General features: G+C 41.5%; 1 protein-coding gene across 11 annotated transcripts in view; it reads right to left on the reverse strand.

Annotated features, from left to right (window-relative positions):
* Positions 1-16,411, reverse strand: part of LOC131361694 (R3H domain-containing protein 2) — a 54,677-nt gene extending 38,266 nt beyond the window's left edge. For 5 of the 11 annotated variants that reach the window (XM_058403160.1, XM_058403158.1, XM_058403157.1 and 2 more), the window contains exon 1: positions 15,748-16,410. The gene's annotated coding sequence lies outside the window, so the exon portion shown is untranslated. Of the gene's footprint in view, positions 1-5,349; positions 5,497-15,747 lie in introns of those variants that run through there. The other 6 variants (XM_058403164.1, XM_058403165.1, XM_058403167.1 and 3 more) reach the window with 6 other exon arrangements.
* Between the last annotated feature and the right edge of the window lie 1,852 nt (positions 16,412-18,263).

Raw genomic sequence — 18,263 nt, forward strand, 5'->3', positions numbered from 1 at the left:
CAGTATCTATCAAAAGTGGACCAAGGAAGGAACAGTGGTGAACCAGAGACAGGGTCATGGGTGACCAAGGCTCACTGATGCATGTGGGGAGTGAAGGCTGGCCCGTGTGATCTGATCCAACAAGTGAGCTACTGTTGCTCAAATTGCTGAAGAAGTTAATGCTGGTTCTGATAGAAAGGTGTCAGAGTACACAGCACAGTGTATGGCAGGTCAGCAAAAGGGGGACCAAGAAAACATTAGGCAGGTGGTCATAATGTTATGCCGGATCGGTGTATGCTCTCATTTCATTTGACACAAAGTGAACGATTTGGACTCCTGGGTGGCGGCACAGAAATGTTCACTCTATCTTCCAGAGATCGTGAGTTAAAATCTCAGCGATGCTACAGCCATCTAGGCGGGAGTCCAAGAGAGCAAAACTGGCTGTGATCTCTGGGTGAGAAGGAGAGTCTCTCCCCTGCCATCTCTGTCCCCTGTCAATCACAGCAACACTAGCCAATCGGTAGGTAGTACAAATCATGAAGGAAAATAAGTAAATTCTAGAGTAAAAGTATAGAATATGTTCATTTCTGCTATTTATGAGTAAACATTCAAGTCAACAAATTCAAACTTTATCTTTCATCAAAAAGATGTTTCTCATTGAAGTCGTCGGACAGAATTTATGACTGAAAACGATTCTTCGGACTGCACAGATCTAAACAAACAGATAATCAATAGTAAGTATTCTGTTACTGTAATGGCTGGATTCTCTTCTGATTGTAAACAGCAGACCGTATACTAAAGGTGTTTTTATCACTTCACTACTTACTGGGATTGTTATCCTGGGCTTCAGCATGTCTCTTGTTTGCACACGGGTGGCTCATGAGCACTTCAGCGTTGCAGAGTTGGAGTCTTCTGTGTGACGTAAGTAACCTGTGAGTGCTGCCACTGCCCGTATCACACTGAGCCCTGCCATCTGCTCAGGTGCCATACTTCTTCAAATAGGATGGCACAAAATAAACACTGTACCCTTCCCTAATTGTCCCTTCTATTATTCTCTCTCCGAATGTTAACTCTCCCTCACTCCTCTGCGGGGGGGAAAAAAAAAAACCTTTCTATTTTCATCCAGCCCTCCTGCGGCTTCGGCTGTAGCTTGCACTGAAACAAAAAGCCTGATAGATCTTGTATGAATCTTTTATGAACTGCAAAATGAAAAAAGTGTACACATGGACAGAGGCGTGACTACATACGAGGGCTGAAACACGCATCAATCGTTAGTACTGATTAGCACTGAGGGTGAAAAACCTTCTCCGAATTTGCACACATGGCCTATTTGTGATCTGCATTTCGACGCCTTCTGAGTGTGAGGTCATAGCACATCTCATAGCCATCAGTTTTGCTAGCAAACATGAAGGGATGCATCATAAAACATTACAATGTACAACTAAGTACTAGTCCCACGTCATATTCACATAACGCAGCTTACAACTAGTGAATTATATCCTAAACAGATATTTGAATAAGGGGTTTGCCACCAGCTAAACAAAGTCACTAACAGCATAACCATTCCTAAATGGTTTACTGTACATACTACATGTGTCTTACGCATATATTCCATTACTTTTTTCAAATGTACATTTTATGGCCAAATGTCTGCAGACACCTGACCATCACACCCATGCGTGGTTCTTCTCCAAAATGTTGTTACAAAGTTGGAATTGTCCAGAAGGTCTTTGTAGACTATAGCATTACAATTTCCCTTCACTGGAACTTAAAGACCTAAACCTGTCTCAGCATGACACTGCTCCTGTGAAGACATGGTTTGCCAAGGCTAGAGTGGAAAAACCATAGTGCCCTGAACCTCAACCCACCTGAACACTTGGGATGAAATGTAATGCTGACAGTACACAAGCCGAACATGAGAGCCTGACCTCACTAATGCTCCTGTTGCTGAATGACCACAAACCTCCACATCCATGCTCTAAAGTCTAGTGATGAGCCTTCCCTGAAGAGTGGAGGTTATAAGGACTAAATCTGAAATAGTATGGTCAACAAGAACATACGGGTGTGATGGTCAAGCTCCTACAAACCTGAAAATAGAAACAACATTTTAGACTTTCAAACAGTGGTTAGGGGTTAGAAAGATGCTGCCTGACTTCTTCAGTGTTGCTAGATTAGAGTCATCTGAATTACCTCTGCGCAAAAATAAGACCTGGCAACCCTGAAATTGCTGTGGCACATCGTTCTCACCAATGCCAGCAGTACACAATCTAAGTAACTAAGTAGCTTAAGTGTTCAGCAGGAAGGCAGTTGGAATAAGGCCAATATAATAGCACAAATAAAAACCATAATAGCTTGATAATATGCAACACATCTGATAAATTACCGTACCAGTGTGACTAATTTAAAAGGATTTAGGTTAGTTTAAAAATCTGACTGTTCAGTGTGCCTCCTTTAATGACTGTAAAACATTTAAAAAAAATAGTTTTCACTCTTAGATAATAATATAATGCTAACACAGTACCGAATGACTTCAGCAGGAAATGATCACTTTTTCAAAGCAAAAATATTATATTTATTCGGTCTTTGAGCAGAAGCTGGACAATCAGCTAATCAGTTTATACTGCTGCCAACAGTTTTTAATTGGAAGGGCTTTATAGATCTTATACACTGTGTTTACTATTTTATAACTACATCACTCAGTGCCATTTAGCGTCATACTTCGGTAAACCGTTTAATTTCTTTTTTTTCCAGCAACTCCCTATGAATTTGCACGCGTTGTTCATATACAATGTCGTATCCATATTGCATCCTGAGCCAGTGAGGCGCAAAGCATCACTGAATTACGGTGAGGGAGATCAGATCCGAGTCCCACGTGCAGAAACATTTTACAGGACATTTTACAGCCAGTGTCAAAACTTGGTGTTTAATAAAAATGTGTTGGCATTTTATACACCTTGCTATGCAAATAACTAAATGATGGTCTTAAAGTAATAAAGGTGTTGCAGCGTTATCAGCTAGGCATTAAATCCCATTCAGAGTTTAAAATACTAACCAACGTCTAAAAGTGAAGGCTCTCTACAGGCAGAGGATACAGCAGCTTTAGGAAGTAAAGTGGACCGGGAACAAGCCCTGACCGCCAGGTCCCACCCAATTATTTTGGCACATTTGCTTCATTTCAATCCAACCAAAAAAAAAAAGTAAACTGCAATAACAGCAACATTGAGCTTACAGGTACACATCTTTGACACTGACTCCAAGCAAGGTCTTATTTTTCCCAGGCTTTTCATCAATCTATCTACAAATCAGCAACAGAAGGAGGAGGTCTGTGGTTACAAGAAAACACAAGGCAAACACAGACGCGTGTTAAATGATGGCCCGAAATTCAAAGGTGTGTGTGGATTGAGAATGACCAGAAGAACTTTCTCCACTCCTTCAGATTAGAATCCTTTTGTAATTACTTATCTGACATTTGTGTGAATGTGCCCTTTGTACTTAAAATGGCAGAAGAAGTGGGGGGGGGATCCTTCCTCAAAAACATCAGCTAATGAGAGGAGGGGGTAGGTTTTACTCAATACATTTGCTGGGTTTCAACACAGCCATCATTTGGAGCCTTGTTTCTGTAATGACCGTGATTGATGTATGCATGCAGTCTCTGATGCTGTGATTTCCGATGAGAGAATTGTGAACTCAACGACTTTAAAAACCAATTACACAACTTCCAATGAGTGCATAAATCACTGCTTTCAGGTGAAAGCACGCTTGCAGGCATTTTTTTTTAATAAATAGATCTTTTGCATTTTTAAAACCAGTGTATAAGAGCCCGACTGTAGAAAATTATACTATACCACAACCATTTAAAACAAGATGTTTACCTGACATGTTGAGAGCTGGTGGAGATAGGAAATAGGCCTGAGTGGGGGGTGGGGGGGGAATGAAAACCTCACAGTGTTGAGGCCATGAGGACTGTCTGCTATTTATAGTGCTGGATTTTTTATTCAGGCGATGCTTTCTCTGTGCATCCTCACTCCCTCTCGCTCACAATCTCTCTTTCTCTCTCTTCTACATCCCCATTTCCAATTCCTACTCTCCATTTCTACCTAATCCTTTCTCTGACTTTGTCCAACAAGCAATGTTCAAAAATAGCCACCCATGTGTGTGCACATGTGCGTGCATGTGTGTTTGTGTGTATGTACTAGGCTCTGGTGAAGGTACAGACAGAGCTGTTGATGGCAGAGGCAGCTCTGCAGGGGCCGAGAGACACAGAGCGAGAGAAGAGAGAGCAAGTGAGAAATAGAAAAGGAACAGAGAAAAAAAGAAGAAGAAACAAAAGAACACAGGGGTGGGGGACGATGCTTTTTTTTTCCTGTGTGTAGGTGTAAAGGTAAGCATCCTCACTAACAAAGTCTTTGGAAAATTCTTTTATAGGTTTGATTCACCCCTCCTTTTAATGCTCTTAATCCATCCATCCTCCACCTTTACCTCCCACACAGTTACTCACTCCTTGAACTGTGTGTGTGACAGTGTAGATGACAGGAGCATGGCAAGTTTCCCACCAACTCTCCACCTCCACGTCCACCACCGGCGCGTGGTGTAGAAGGACGCAGTAAAAGGGAATTCCTCATTACCTCAGAAAGTGGCCCTGCCTCCATCCCTCCTCCACACTCTCTCTCTCTCACACTCTCTCTATACACAAGTGGGTGGCTACAGAGGGACCTCTCTCAATGCCACATACACACAATATGTGAATGGCCACTGCATGTGCACCACAGTCTACTAACAAACCTACAGCACAATTTAGCACTGAGGCAAAGGATAAAAATCAGCAGATCTCACAAATAATATAGAGTTCCTTCATAAGCATAACGCAAGGCTGTAGAGGTGAGAAGGTACGAAATGTTGTCACCTACTCCAAGTTCAGAAACCACACATATGCATGTGTGCCCACACACACACACGAACCCTCCAGACACCTTCCCCACTCTCTGCTTCATGCAAGGCGATGATAGTCACACAACATTAAACTCAGCACATTTCTGGTTTGATTTAAAACACATACACACACCTTTCTTTAGCTCAGAGGAAAGCAGAAACTCCACTAACAAACAATAGACTGAGGCAGCAGAAGAGCTGCAGGAGGTTCAAAGAAACTATGAATGAAATGCAATACAGAATAACACACATTATTATGAGTTCTCGGTTACCTTGACCCTGAATGCACATGCGCGCGCGCACACACACACACCTTACTGTCGTCAGTGGCATATTCTCGGGGATTCCGATCAGTATTTTATGCCTGAAGCACAGACTGACAGCAAAGTGTACAGCAACAATCATAAAACTGCAGCTGCAGAACCTTACTGATGCACTCACCTGCAGAAAGAGACAAATCTTCACCTTCTTTTTCCCCTTGCTCACGCTTGGTTCTTCCCTCTCTCCTCCTCTACGTTTAGCGTGAACGGAGGACGCTTCAGTTCTGATGCCCCCTTTCTTTTTCTGAATGAAGCGCAAGAAGAACTGAACTGCACTCACTCACGCTCGCTCGCTCTCGTGCTCGTGCTCTCTCTCTCCCTCACCCCAACTTACGAGCATGCGCTCATTCACTCTCTCCACTAACATGCTCTCATTCAAAATACTTTCTACAGCGCAGTATATCTGAAATAACCAGAGTATAATTTCACTGATGTGCAGATTCAGACCATTAAAAGAGCTTCTTCCAGTTCCTTCTATGAATAAATGACACTAAAAATAGAATACATTAAAATAAGTATGCAGCTCTCAGAAATTTATTTTATTAAACAGTGTCCACCAGAATTACCAGCATGCTTTATAAAAAAAACGGTGGAAAAGGTTATGTAATATAAACCTTACATGCAAAAATAAAATTTCCCACTCAATCTTTATTTATTCCAAGAAAAGTAAGGTATTAGCTCTCATTCTTCTGCTCTCACTCCTAAAGTATCCAACATTATTGCTTTTGCCTGCCTGCTTTTGCTTTAAACCGTGTCCTGATTCCCTGGAGTATAACACCGATCTCTGACACATTGGTGCTGTTCTATGGTCAGTGGTTCAGGGACCTTTGTTAAGACTTATCGCATTATGAAGTCTCCCAAGTACCAGGATATTTAAGCGCCAACCCTGGTTGTCTCTGCCAGGAGGTTCAGACTCGGGCCATACACCGGTTAGGCTTAACGTTATGACCACCTGTGTAATATTGTGTTGGTCCACCTTCTGCTGCCAAAACACTGGCCCATCGAGGCATGGACTCCACTAGATCCCTGAAGTTGTGCTGTGGTGTCCGACACTGAGATGTTAGCAGCAGAACCTTTAAGTCCACCTCACAACTTACATGACTTAAAGGATACTTTTGATAGATACTGACCACTGCAGACCGGGAACACCCCACAAGAGCTGCAGTTTTGGAGATGCTCCGTTCCAGTCATCTAGCCATCACAATCTGGACCTTGTCAAACTCGCTCAAATCCTTACGCTTGCCCATTTTTCCTGCTTCTAACACATCAACTTTGAGGACAAAATGTTCACTTGCTGCCTAATATATCCCACCCACTAACAGGTGCCATGATGAGGAGATCATCAGTCTTATTCACGGCACCTCTCAGTGGTCATAATGTTATGTTTGATCGGTGTAAATACAAATGCCAACAAGATGATTAGCCAAATCAACACATACGTTTAAAAAAATTAAAACAAAATCACTTAAAGTTGTTGGTACTAAAGGTGGTTCTACATGTTACTGAATTAGAAGGTGTACTTATTTACTGTTTTCTGAATGTTGGTTTACTTTTTATTATTATTTTTTGACCAAACAGTTGTTATTTACGCTCTGAGAAATAACACAGAACTGAAGGAAGTTCTTATTCTCTTCCTCTTATTGTTTACAGGAAGAGACTCTTATTCTCACCAGGGCAAGTGTGGTTACGCTATTTGGTGTAAACATGGCATGGTATTTTTAAGCAGCGTAGAGAGCCTTATGTCTTACATGAGTCCTAATTTAATGTTACAGCTGCACTTTCATATTCTGGTCCAGTCGAGTAAAGGCTGTCAAGCCTGACCCCTAATGTTAAAACCTAGATCTGAAAATGCAAACGCTTCAACTTTATCACATCTCCCATACAGTCTCAACATGTTCCAAAGGTCTATATTGTCTAACTGTAGGACTGATATGAGAGAGAGAGAGTCATCATCTGGGTGACACCATATAGTGAGATTATAAATATTTCCTGCACTATATGGTCACTGTAATTGTGTAACCAGGAAATTCAGTCTAGTTATAACATGACGTCTATGCTGTTAAAGTTATCTGATGGTAACTGATGAAGACTTGAGGTCGAAACTGTTCATAATACACTTTACTCTTTCAGTCAGAAATTTGAAAAAATTTGCATTTATAAAATATTAATGCTCCCTAAAAGATTATAAATCTAACAGAGCATACATGTGTGTTTTAGGAAAGGCTAAACTGGACATGCTTCACGTAACTGAGAAAGAGAGCCTGTTCTAATAATACCCAATACTGCACAGACTAAAGAGGGGTGTGTGTCTGAGTGGCAGACATACTGTAAATGTTGGATACACCCACCTTCACTCACACGTGTCAAAAGACAGTAATATCATGTATCACATACTGCACCATATAAATAAAACTCCACTCTACTGTTAGCTAAGCTGAAGAAATCATGGAATCTGTTTTTTTGTATATCGTTGTCTCGGCAAATTTGGTCTGCAAACTGTGAGGCCAGGATTTAGTAAAAACTGCTGGGAAGAAAAATCAGGAAATCAATTCAACTAGCATGCAAGCACTATTCAGAGGCCAGGAAATGAAGACGACAAAGGCAGAGCTACAAAATCAGATTAATTCACATTTTTATACGAAAGCAAGTAAAAATGTGCTGCACGGGCAATATATACATTGTGTTGGCAAAAGTTTTGGGAAACCCCTCCAAATCATTGAATTCAGGTGATGTTTTTTCAGGTGTTGGTCTTGGCCCCTTAGTTCCAGTGAAAGGAACTCTTAATGCTTCAGCATATCAAGACATTTTGGACAATTTCATGCTCCCAACTTTTTGGGAACAGTTTGGGGATGACCCCTTCCTGTTCCAACATGACTGTACACCAGGGCACAAAGCAAGGTCCATAAAGACATGGATGAGGGAGTTTGGTGTGGAGGAACTTGACCGGCCTGCACAAAGTCTTGACCTCAACCTGATAGAACACCTTGGGGATGAATTAGAGTGGAGACTGGGAGCTAGACCTTCTCGTCCTACATCAGTGCCTGTTCAAAAATTCCCATAAACACACTCCTAAACCTTGTGGAAAGCAAGCTGTTATAGCTGCAAAGGGTCTACCAACTCCATATTACATTCATGTGCATGTAAAGGCAGACGTACCAAAACTTTTGACAATATAGTGTAGCTATACACCTAGATGCCACATTGGCTTGGCTGTGCTGCTTTTAGCGAGTTTAGCATCAGTGCCATACTTGAGCACTATACAGCAGACTTTACTTTCAAGGGTAGGTGCTTTATTTCGATAATTGACATGTTTTTCACAATTGTGAGTGACACATATAGACTGTATATGCGTAGTCTACTCTCCGTGCTTGTTGACATCATGCACTTTGACACAAGGTCCTTACTAGAAGGCCTGGATTGCCATTTACAGTTATTTCACTCACAAATATTTAATAGGCACTGAGTAAAAGAAGAAACAAACATGCTGCATTTCTATGCATGATGCAGAAACTATAATACTCTCTGAATCCATGTAGAAGCCAGAGCTCACTGTGTCATCAGTTTCAGACACTATTAAAACTGCTGATATGTCTTCTGTTTCCATACAACAAATGGATTCAGTTGTTACAAAAAGTCGCTAAGAATCACTAGTATGAATTATAGATTAAAATCAGCTCATAAACATACAAGGATGTTTAGGCAAATGTGCTTCCTTCAAAACACATGAGACCCTTTCCTCTTTTCAAACTGCTGCTCATGCTGCTCCACAGGGAAGAGTAACATACACGCTCTCTATAAACCACTATCTACCCTCTTCTGGCCAGCTGATGAGTCCAAGATTGACTAGTGTCCCTGTGACTGACAGGAAGCGATCAAGTCAGCCCTCCCGCACAAAGACCACAGCCACTCTGGATGACAGGGAGATCTCGAGCCTGAATCCCAACTAACTGTCTTGAAAGTTGGTACACAATATTAACAGCTACACAGAGCAGCCATTATTATTATTATTATTATTAAGCCTGAACCCTTAGTAGAGATATTTCAGCTACTATTAAACCCAAAATCTATACCGATGTATGCCTTGGACTACGAGTACAAATACTTCTAAAGTAAGCAGCTTTGTTTGGAAAGCTCTGTGTGCATTCAGGGACAGTCACAAGAACAGTCAGTTCCGGTCACACCAACTGCTGTAGCACTTTAACAGTGCACCCATTACACACAACTGGAGATGTGTGTGTTAGTGTTGCTGCAGACAAGCCTGTTCATCAGCAAAATGTATTTTTCAGTGATTCAAAAGTTACATAGACAAATCTTCTTGTTTGATTTTGGGCACTTTTATTTTTAGACACTTGACTGCCCGAGGAGCATGCATGCCAAATGTCCAATCAGGAACCAGGCTCTTTACTTGTTATAATAGCAATCCCCACCCTCCAGCAAACATCAATAATTAACATTCAACAAGCCAGAGAGAGACAGAGATGGAGAAATAGAGAGAGAGCCAGAGAGAGGGACAGAGATGGAGAAAGAGAGCCAGAGAGAGGGACAGAGATGGAGAAAGAGAGCCAGAGAGAGAACAGAGATGGAGAAAGAGAGCCAGAGAGAGAACAGAGATGGAGAAAGAGAGCCAGAGAGAGAACAGAGATGGAGAAAGAGAGCCAGAGAGAGAACAGAGATGGAGAAAGAGAGCCAGAGAGAGAACAGAGATGGAGAAAGAGAGCCAGAGAGAGAACAGAGATGGAGAAAGAGAGCCAGAGAGAGAACAGAGATGGAGAAAGAGAGCCAGAGAGAGAACAGAGATGGAGAAAGAGAGCCAGAGAGAGAACAGAGATGGAGAAAGAGAGCCAGAGAGAGAACAGAGATGGAGAAAGAGAGCCAGAGAGAGAACAGAGATGGAGAAAGAGAGCCAGAGAGAGAACAGAGATGGAGAAAGAGAGCCAGAGAGAGAACAGAGATGGAGAAAGAGAGCCAGAGAGAGAACAGAGATGGAGAAAGAGAGCCAGAGAGAGAACAGAGATGGAGAAAGAGAGCCAGAGAGAGAACAGAGATGGAGAAAGAGAGCCAGAGAGAGAACAGAGATGGAGAAAGAGAGAGAGAGCCAGAGAGAGAACAGAGATGGAGAAAGAGAGAGAGAGCCAGAGAGAGAACAGAGATGGAGAAAGAGAGAGAGAGAGAGAGAGAGAGAGAGAGAGCCAGAGAGAGACAGGCATGGAGAAAGATAGAGAGAGCCAGAGAGAGAAAGGCATGGAGAAAGAGTGAGAGAGAGCCAGCGAGAGACAGGCATGAAGAACAAGTGAGAGCCAGAGAGAGACAGGCATGAAGAACAAGTGAGAGCCAGAGAGAGACAGGCATGAAGAACAAGTGAGAGCCAGAGAGAGACAGGCATGGAGAAGTAGTGAGAGCCAGAGAGAGACAGGCATGAAGAACAAGTGAGAGCCAGAGAGAGACAGAGATGGAGAAAGAGTGAGAGCCAGAGAGAGACAGGGGTTCAGAAGGGAAAGGGGCATGGAGGAGAAAAAGAGACAGCAGCATACAATGAGAGCATGGAGGCATCACAAAATGAGAGCGGAAAAAAAAGAGAAAGAGCAGGATGTAGAAGACAAAAGATGAAAAGACCCAATATAGAAACAAAGACAGGAATTGGATAAAACGATATAAAGATGTGAGAGGTGAGAATACAGAAATTAACAGCATGGTAAATATGGGGGAAAGTGGGAAAGGGTGAGAATGAGCGAGAGAGAGACAGAGAGAGAGAGAGAGAGAGAGAATGAGTGAGAAAAAGAGAGAGAGAGAGAGAGAGAGAGAGAGAGAGAGAGCGTGAGAGAGAGAGAGAGAGAGAGAGAGAGAGAGAGCATGAGAGAGAGTGAGTGAGAAAGAGAGAGAGAGAGAGAGAGAGAGAGAGAGAGGGAGGGAGATGCAGCAGCACCACACACTTGGTGCACCAGTAGGTGTCTATAAATAGCACTTCCAATCTCTGAAGCACAAAAAAAGCTATTCTGCTCCTGCTGTAAACCAACCATAAGAAAACAGGCATGGAGAGAGCGTACCGTATGTCTCAATCCACATGCATGTTTCTCCTGTGATCTTACAGTAACATCAATCAGAGTTCACAAATGCAGTGACCCATTTACCAAGAAAAAAACTAATTTACACAGAAAGGAGTTAAATTACAGGAGCATATACACAATAACTACGTTCATGAAGATCCAGTTAGTTGGTGAAACGTGTGCTACAGAAGCTCCTGTATCTATAAGGAGACTCAACAATGTGACATGCTTCAAATCATATAACTGGAATGACACACTGCAACATTAGATGCAAAATATATCACTGGAACCGTATACTTACTTCAATTTCAAAAGCTGCAGTTAAAAAGATGAAGATTCGGGGTGTCTATGGTACTTTACGAGTACATGTTTTTTATTCAACATGAACGTAAGAAGAATGTCAGCTTTACCGAAAGCTCAAGGAAATTTTAGCTTGGTTTTGCCTAAATCTGCTTAATTATAGGAAATGACTGAGAAATGCAGTGTGCGATGTGTAAAGCGCATTAAGACGTAATACAGTGGATTCTCCCTCGTCAATATCTGAGCAGTGCTTCCTGCTAAACATCACCGGCGTCTATGACTCACTGCTGGACGTGGGAGGACCGCACCAAATAAAGCTGCACATTGTTATAGCTGACACTGAGCTCTCATGGCCAAAAATCAGAGAACTCTCAAGAAGGAGAAAGATCTGCGAGGTTAGAATGATTATTATTTACACATATGTACCTTAAAAGCTGCTTTGCACATTTGGGGAAAATGCTCTTGGCATGGCCAGCCTGTGTTAACTGTCCCAAACGATGTTACACCAAATGTGAACCAAATGTGTTAGCACATGGAGACATTTGGGCATGCCTGCAGTTTGGCACATATACTGTATGATGCGGGAAATGCAAATATATCAGAAGAAGAAAACATGCTAATGCAAAACATATTTGGTACAAACATCAAAACATGTCATGCGGACTAATTGGATCGATGTAATGAGAATGGGAAATGGAAAGGGGGAGGAAAAACCTCCATAGGTTTCTTTTCGCTGGAGAGAGCTGAGCTGAGCGTGTTTGTCACTTTCCCTGAAATCGCAGCTCTGTGTCACGCGCATACACAGAACATGAACGCTCGCCTGTCACGCTGTCGCTCGCTCGTGTGAACACAAGGTAAGAGTCACTGCTATACTGCTTGAGGTTGGTCATGGTGACAACATGCAAGGAACTAAAGCAATAATCAGAATAACCAAATGGGAATCACCATACAAGAACATCCTACATGTTACCATAATCAAATCATTCAAACTAATAGAACGCCAAAGTAAAGCTTAAAATGTAACTGCAGTATGAAGGATTTTATTGTGCAGGTTCGATCCTGTGTGTCGTACATTAAGCACAACACTTTCAGCGACTGACCACAATGAGACAGGTACTCGCCATTTTAGCAAACGAGAAGAAATATGAGAATCAATTTGATCTAAATTATTCATGATGGCGGTGCTTGTACTTACAGCAAGTCGTAATTATCTGCATTATCAATTTATCTGGGCGAGAGGCAGGAATGTTTTACGCCACTGAGAGTATTAGGGCTGCTGTGGTTCTGATAACTCACAGAGACATGTGGAGAGTCGAATTTCACTACAACTGTACCTACTGGATCCATGCTGGAAACATAACGTGTTACATAAGGCTTAGAGAACTAGCGCGTTCATGAACGAAGTGTTAAAAGGGTTTTGGGAAAATGGAATCGCAGGCAACACAAGCGACGTAGACGTCGGGTTCGTGTCCAGGGCAGCACACTTTTCACAGACACACTGATTTTACTGGCATTTGTAAAGGTCTTGGCTTTTGTAAGGCATGTTCTTGCAGATTGTTTCTGCGGAAAGCAAATGGATTTTCGGTATAGGTTTGGCATGTTCTCTTGTCTTCAAAAACGATATGCATATTGAACAAAACAAGGACTGGGCAGCAAAGCAATACCTCACGCTGTAGAAAAACTGATATTCGTGAGAACATTTGAGTAGCAGAATGCAATCAGGATCATGGCTCTAGGAAGGCCAGGGAACTACAGTTTAGTTTATTCACTTCTGCGCTACAGCTGAAACATACTGTCTTTTTGTCTTGCACTGTTTGCACATGTTGCACTTTATGTAGCTAGGACAACTTACTTTCTGTCCTTAGCTCTGTGCTGTTTTGTAGCTCTAGGTTGTTTTATGTAGCACCAGGGTCCTGGACAAACATTGTCTCATTTCACGGTGTACTGCTTCAGCTATACTTATATTGTCAAAAGTTTTGGGACACCCTTCTGAATCGTTGGGTTTGGTCCCTTAGCTCCATTGAAAGGAACTCTTAATGTTTCAGTATACCAAGACATTTTGGACAATTTCATGCTCCCAACTTTGTGGGAACAGTTTGGGGATGACCCCTTCCTGTTCCAACATGACTGTACACCAGTGCACAAAGCAAGGTCCATAAAGAGATGGATGAGTTGGGAGCATGAAATTGTCCAAAATATCTTGGTATGCTGAAACATTAAGAGTTCCTTTCACTGGAACTAAGGGGCCAAGCTCAAACCCTGAATTCAATGGTTTGGAGGGGTGTCCCAAAACTTTTGGCGATATATTTTACGTATTTTAAATATACACAGACATTAATCACAACTTCTTGTGTTTCAGAAGAACTATATTCAACAACGTATATTTCTATAATCTAGCACAGCACATACCACATTCTACCACAGCAGAATGGGTCTCTAAGAGTCTCTACTGGTGGACAAACTTCTTCTGTTCCTCACACTGCTGCCAAGCGTCACAAAAGAATACTTTCACAACACCTTTGTGGTTATCTCACAACAGAGTATCATTTAAACAAGCACAGCAACACGTTTTTACAGCTGGGTAATCAAAAAAGCCTGTGACGTTGTAAGCCTCACGGTGACGTTACGGTACCTAAATCTAAAGTCCACTCTAAACTTTTTTTTAAAGTTACACGCCAGCGGCCATTAACTGGCAGACTGCAATCCTGAAATGGACTTAGCAAAGCTGACGAAACCAAGTACTTGGGAGGGACAAAAAAAAAACAACAACAACAAATCAGTACCATCACAGTATGTCGTGAGAATGAAACATGCCAGTAGATCCTCTGATGTGGTTTATCCACTCACATGCATTTATAAAGATTATTTATCTGAAGGCAGCTCACTGGATCAGAGATCAGCTACAGGGTGAGAGACATTCGTTCTGGTTTTCACAGATTTTTCATTTCATGTACTCCCTGTGGACTGATTAGTGAAATACTGACATGAATTGTTCTCTTTATGAATTTGACCAAATCTAAAAGTTGAAATCGGTATGCTACTAAAAGAAAAAATAAATAAAAACTAACATAAATCAATTTCTGTACTAATTATCCTCCACAGGGTCGCACCTAGAACCTAGTGTCTACCCCAGAGGAGTCGGGGCACAAGGAAAGGGACACCCTGGACGCCTTGTGGGGCACAACTGCTCACACATTTACACACTAGAGACAATGTGGACATGCCGATCAGCCTACAACACATGTCTTTGGACTGGGGGATAAAACCGGCCTAAATGAAGAAAACCCCTGAAGCTCATGTAAACTCCACACACACACACAGGCAGATACGGGTGATCAAACCCCTGACCCTGGAAGCACAAGGCAATTACTAATGCTTCAACATTTATCTAACAATCTGATTAAACCAAAAATGTCAACATTCCATATCAGATATTTCCAAAGCAATTCATATGATGTAACTGGACCTTTACAAATGTTACCTGACTCAAACACCACACACACAGAACAGTGCCACAGATCAGGTTCAGGCAGCATTTAATAAATAACTGCTGTATATAAAATCAACAAGGTTCATATCCGAAAGTCGACCAAGTCCAACACATTACAAATCCTGTAAATTATTAATTAGGAGGAAACTTTGCGAGCTTCTCATTTGTCACCTGCGCGTGATTATGTGCTCCTGTGTGTGTGAGGATTATTCACTGTGTCAGGAAGCTAGATGAAATCACGAGCTCTTTCCGTCTCTCATGGTGGATGCGACAAATCCATCATCCTGGAAACACGAGCTGTGATGGCTAATATTAGTAGATTAGCCTTTAGAGCTAGTCTGAATGAAAACGCCATCCACCAATGAACGCCTGTGGTCCTAATGATACTATTCAGAAGGTGCTGAACAGCAAATGTATGAATAACGTTTACAGCCAACGTGGTTAAACATTGCTTTTAGCTACGCCGTATCACGCTAGCGATACTGCTAGCTAACTAATTAGCCTTGTGTCATGTTCAATAAGCGGGTCAGAGCTCCTGCTAGTTAACTAGCCAGTTAGCCGTAGCTATAGCCAAGTTAAAAGCAAGCAAGGGGTTAGTTAGCTAGCCAAGTTACATTACTACAGCGTTACATAAGTGTCAATGGGACAGACGAGTGTCACTGGGGATAAACTTGTTTTAACTTACCGTGTATTTACATGTGCATTCAAAGCAGCAACACGTCAAACTCCTTGGTTATACACTGAGCTTCGACACCGATTGATTAAAATGTTCGCTAAAGCTCTGTTTGATTTGTCCGTCTAGTTTGGCTAGCGTTAGCGCTCGAACACCGGACCATTAACTTATCGCTAGCTTCTTACAGCCTGCGAGAAATTCCTAGTCATAAATGCCGGTGTGCAGGTGTTTCATTCAGAGAGCTAACCGCGTTCAGCACGTATGTGCGTGTATGTTTAATCACCGAATAGCAGCCTGCGCTGTCAAAATGCAGCTCGTGCACACCAGCTCGCTGTGTGAGTCTCACTGAGTGTCGGTCTCTGCCTAAATCCCGTTAGCTAAGCGCGCTAGTCCTCAGCGGTTAGTTAATGCTGTTAGAGCCACTATTCCACATCTAGCTTAGCTTAGCTTAACTACTTAGCTTAGCTCGCTTCACATCTCCAGCGCCGTCAGACGCGCTGTATGACAGAGCGCACTTTCACTTCACACAAATCCGCTATGATCACACATACATACACACATACATACACATACATACATACATACACATACATACACATACATACATACATACACATACACACACACACATATATATATATATATATATATACACATACACAACAGTAGCAATATCATGTCACCAAAATAAAAAAACCGCACAAGATGTTGATTAAGTGTAATAAAATGAAACGGGAGAGGAAATAAAAAGTAATTTAGACAAAAGCCTGGCTTGATATGTGTGCTTTATATTGAATTAGTCTAATTTCTACTTTCTACTAATTGAAACTTTTCAAACTTCCACCTCAAGGATATCTATCTATCTATCTATCTATCTATCTATCTATCTATCTATCTATCTATCTATACATCTATCTATCTATACATCCATCCATCCACCCAACTATCTATCTATCTATCTATCTATCTATCTATCTATCTATCTATCTATCTATCTATCTATCTATCTATCTATCTATCTATACATCCATCCACCCAACTATCTATCTATCTATCTATCTATCTATCTATCTATCTATCTATCTATCTATCTATCTATCTATCTATCTATCTATCTATCTATCTATACATCCATCCATCCATCCATCCACCCAACTATCTATCTATCTATCTATCTATCTATCTATCTATCTATCTATCTATCTATCTATCTATCTATCTATCTATCTATCTATCTATCTATCTATCTGTCTGTCATTGTCATCTGAAGCCATTTCTCTTCATTTCCCATCAGTGAAGACATGGTTAACCAAGGATGGACTGGTATTACTCGATGCCTGTAAAAGGCCAAATCGCAGTAGCTAGATGGCTGATTCACAACATCTCCGACATGGCAGATCTTTTGGGGTCACATTATGAAGTGGTTAGTTCCTACCAAAAGTGGTTCACAGAAGGACAACCGATGAACCAGCTTAAGCCCCACAGTAGGAACACAATGCAAAAAAGACAGTGCTCCTTTAATTAATAAGATGCAAAATTTTTTTTCCCCCAATACTTTATATGTCCTCCTATGCCCACACTCCCACCTCCATGCTTCACAGTCATGATTATGCATTCAGTGTGGTCAGGTTCACTGCAGTTCTGATTAGTGTTACTGTGGCTTGTTTTATACCTACTGATTACTTCTGCAGCTCTATTTTGCTATTGGTACAGTTTGATATTGGTATTTTGGTAACTGTATTAAGGTATTGGTTAAGGTGTTGGACCACTGTTTGGAAGGTGGTGAGCTCAAATCCCAGGTCCACCAAGCGTCCAACCCTGGACCCCTGAGCAAGGCCCTTAACCCTCAATTGCTCAGTTGTATAAAATGAGATAAATAAAATGTAATGTGCTCTGGATGAGGGCGTCTGCTAAATGCCATAAATGTAAAAGTAGTTCAACTGCTTTTTTGTTGTTCACTGATTCTCCTGTATCGTTTTCCATCTTTCCAGCAATCAAATTTTTCAATTCCTCTTACAATTCCTTTCATGTGGAGCCATGATGCAGACAAAACTGGAGATGTTCTGTTGATTAAAGATTTTTATAGACATTTTATTACCATGCTTATACAAGTTTGAAATCACAGGTATACTCAATTTTGTTTCAGTGAGCACAGGATTTCTAACTTGTGCGTCATCACAAGTGTATTCACTTTCGTTGCATTGGGTTTCTACTTGGAGGCCTGAATATTAAACATAGTCTTTCTAAAGTATTTGCTTTTGATTATGCATGAGGAAATACTAACATACACTAACTGGCCATTTTAAAAGGTACTCCTGCTCATCAGTGCAGTTATGCAACCAGTTGCAGAAGCACAAAGCAGAAAATGCAGGTCAAGAGCTACAGTTAATCTTCACCTAAAACATCACAAAGGGGAAAAATGTGATCTCAGGACTTTGGCTTTGTGGCGTGGTTGTTGGAAAAAGACCAGGTGAGGTTTTCCCAATCTCTGACTATCCGGTTTTGGTGAGCATGTGCCCTTTATAGCC

This window comes from Hemibagrus wyckioides, linkage group LG11, assembly GCF_019097595.1.
Source record: "Hemibagrus wyckioides isolate EC202008001 linkage group LG11, SWU_Hwy_1.0, whole genome shotgun sequence".
NCBI lineage: Eukaryota > Metazoa > Chordata > Actinopteri > Siluriformes > Bagridae > Hemibagrus > Hemibagrus wyckioides.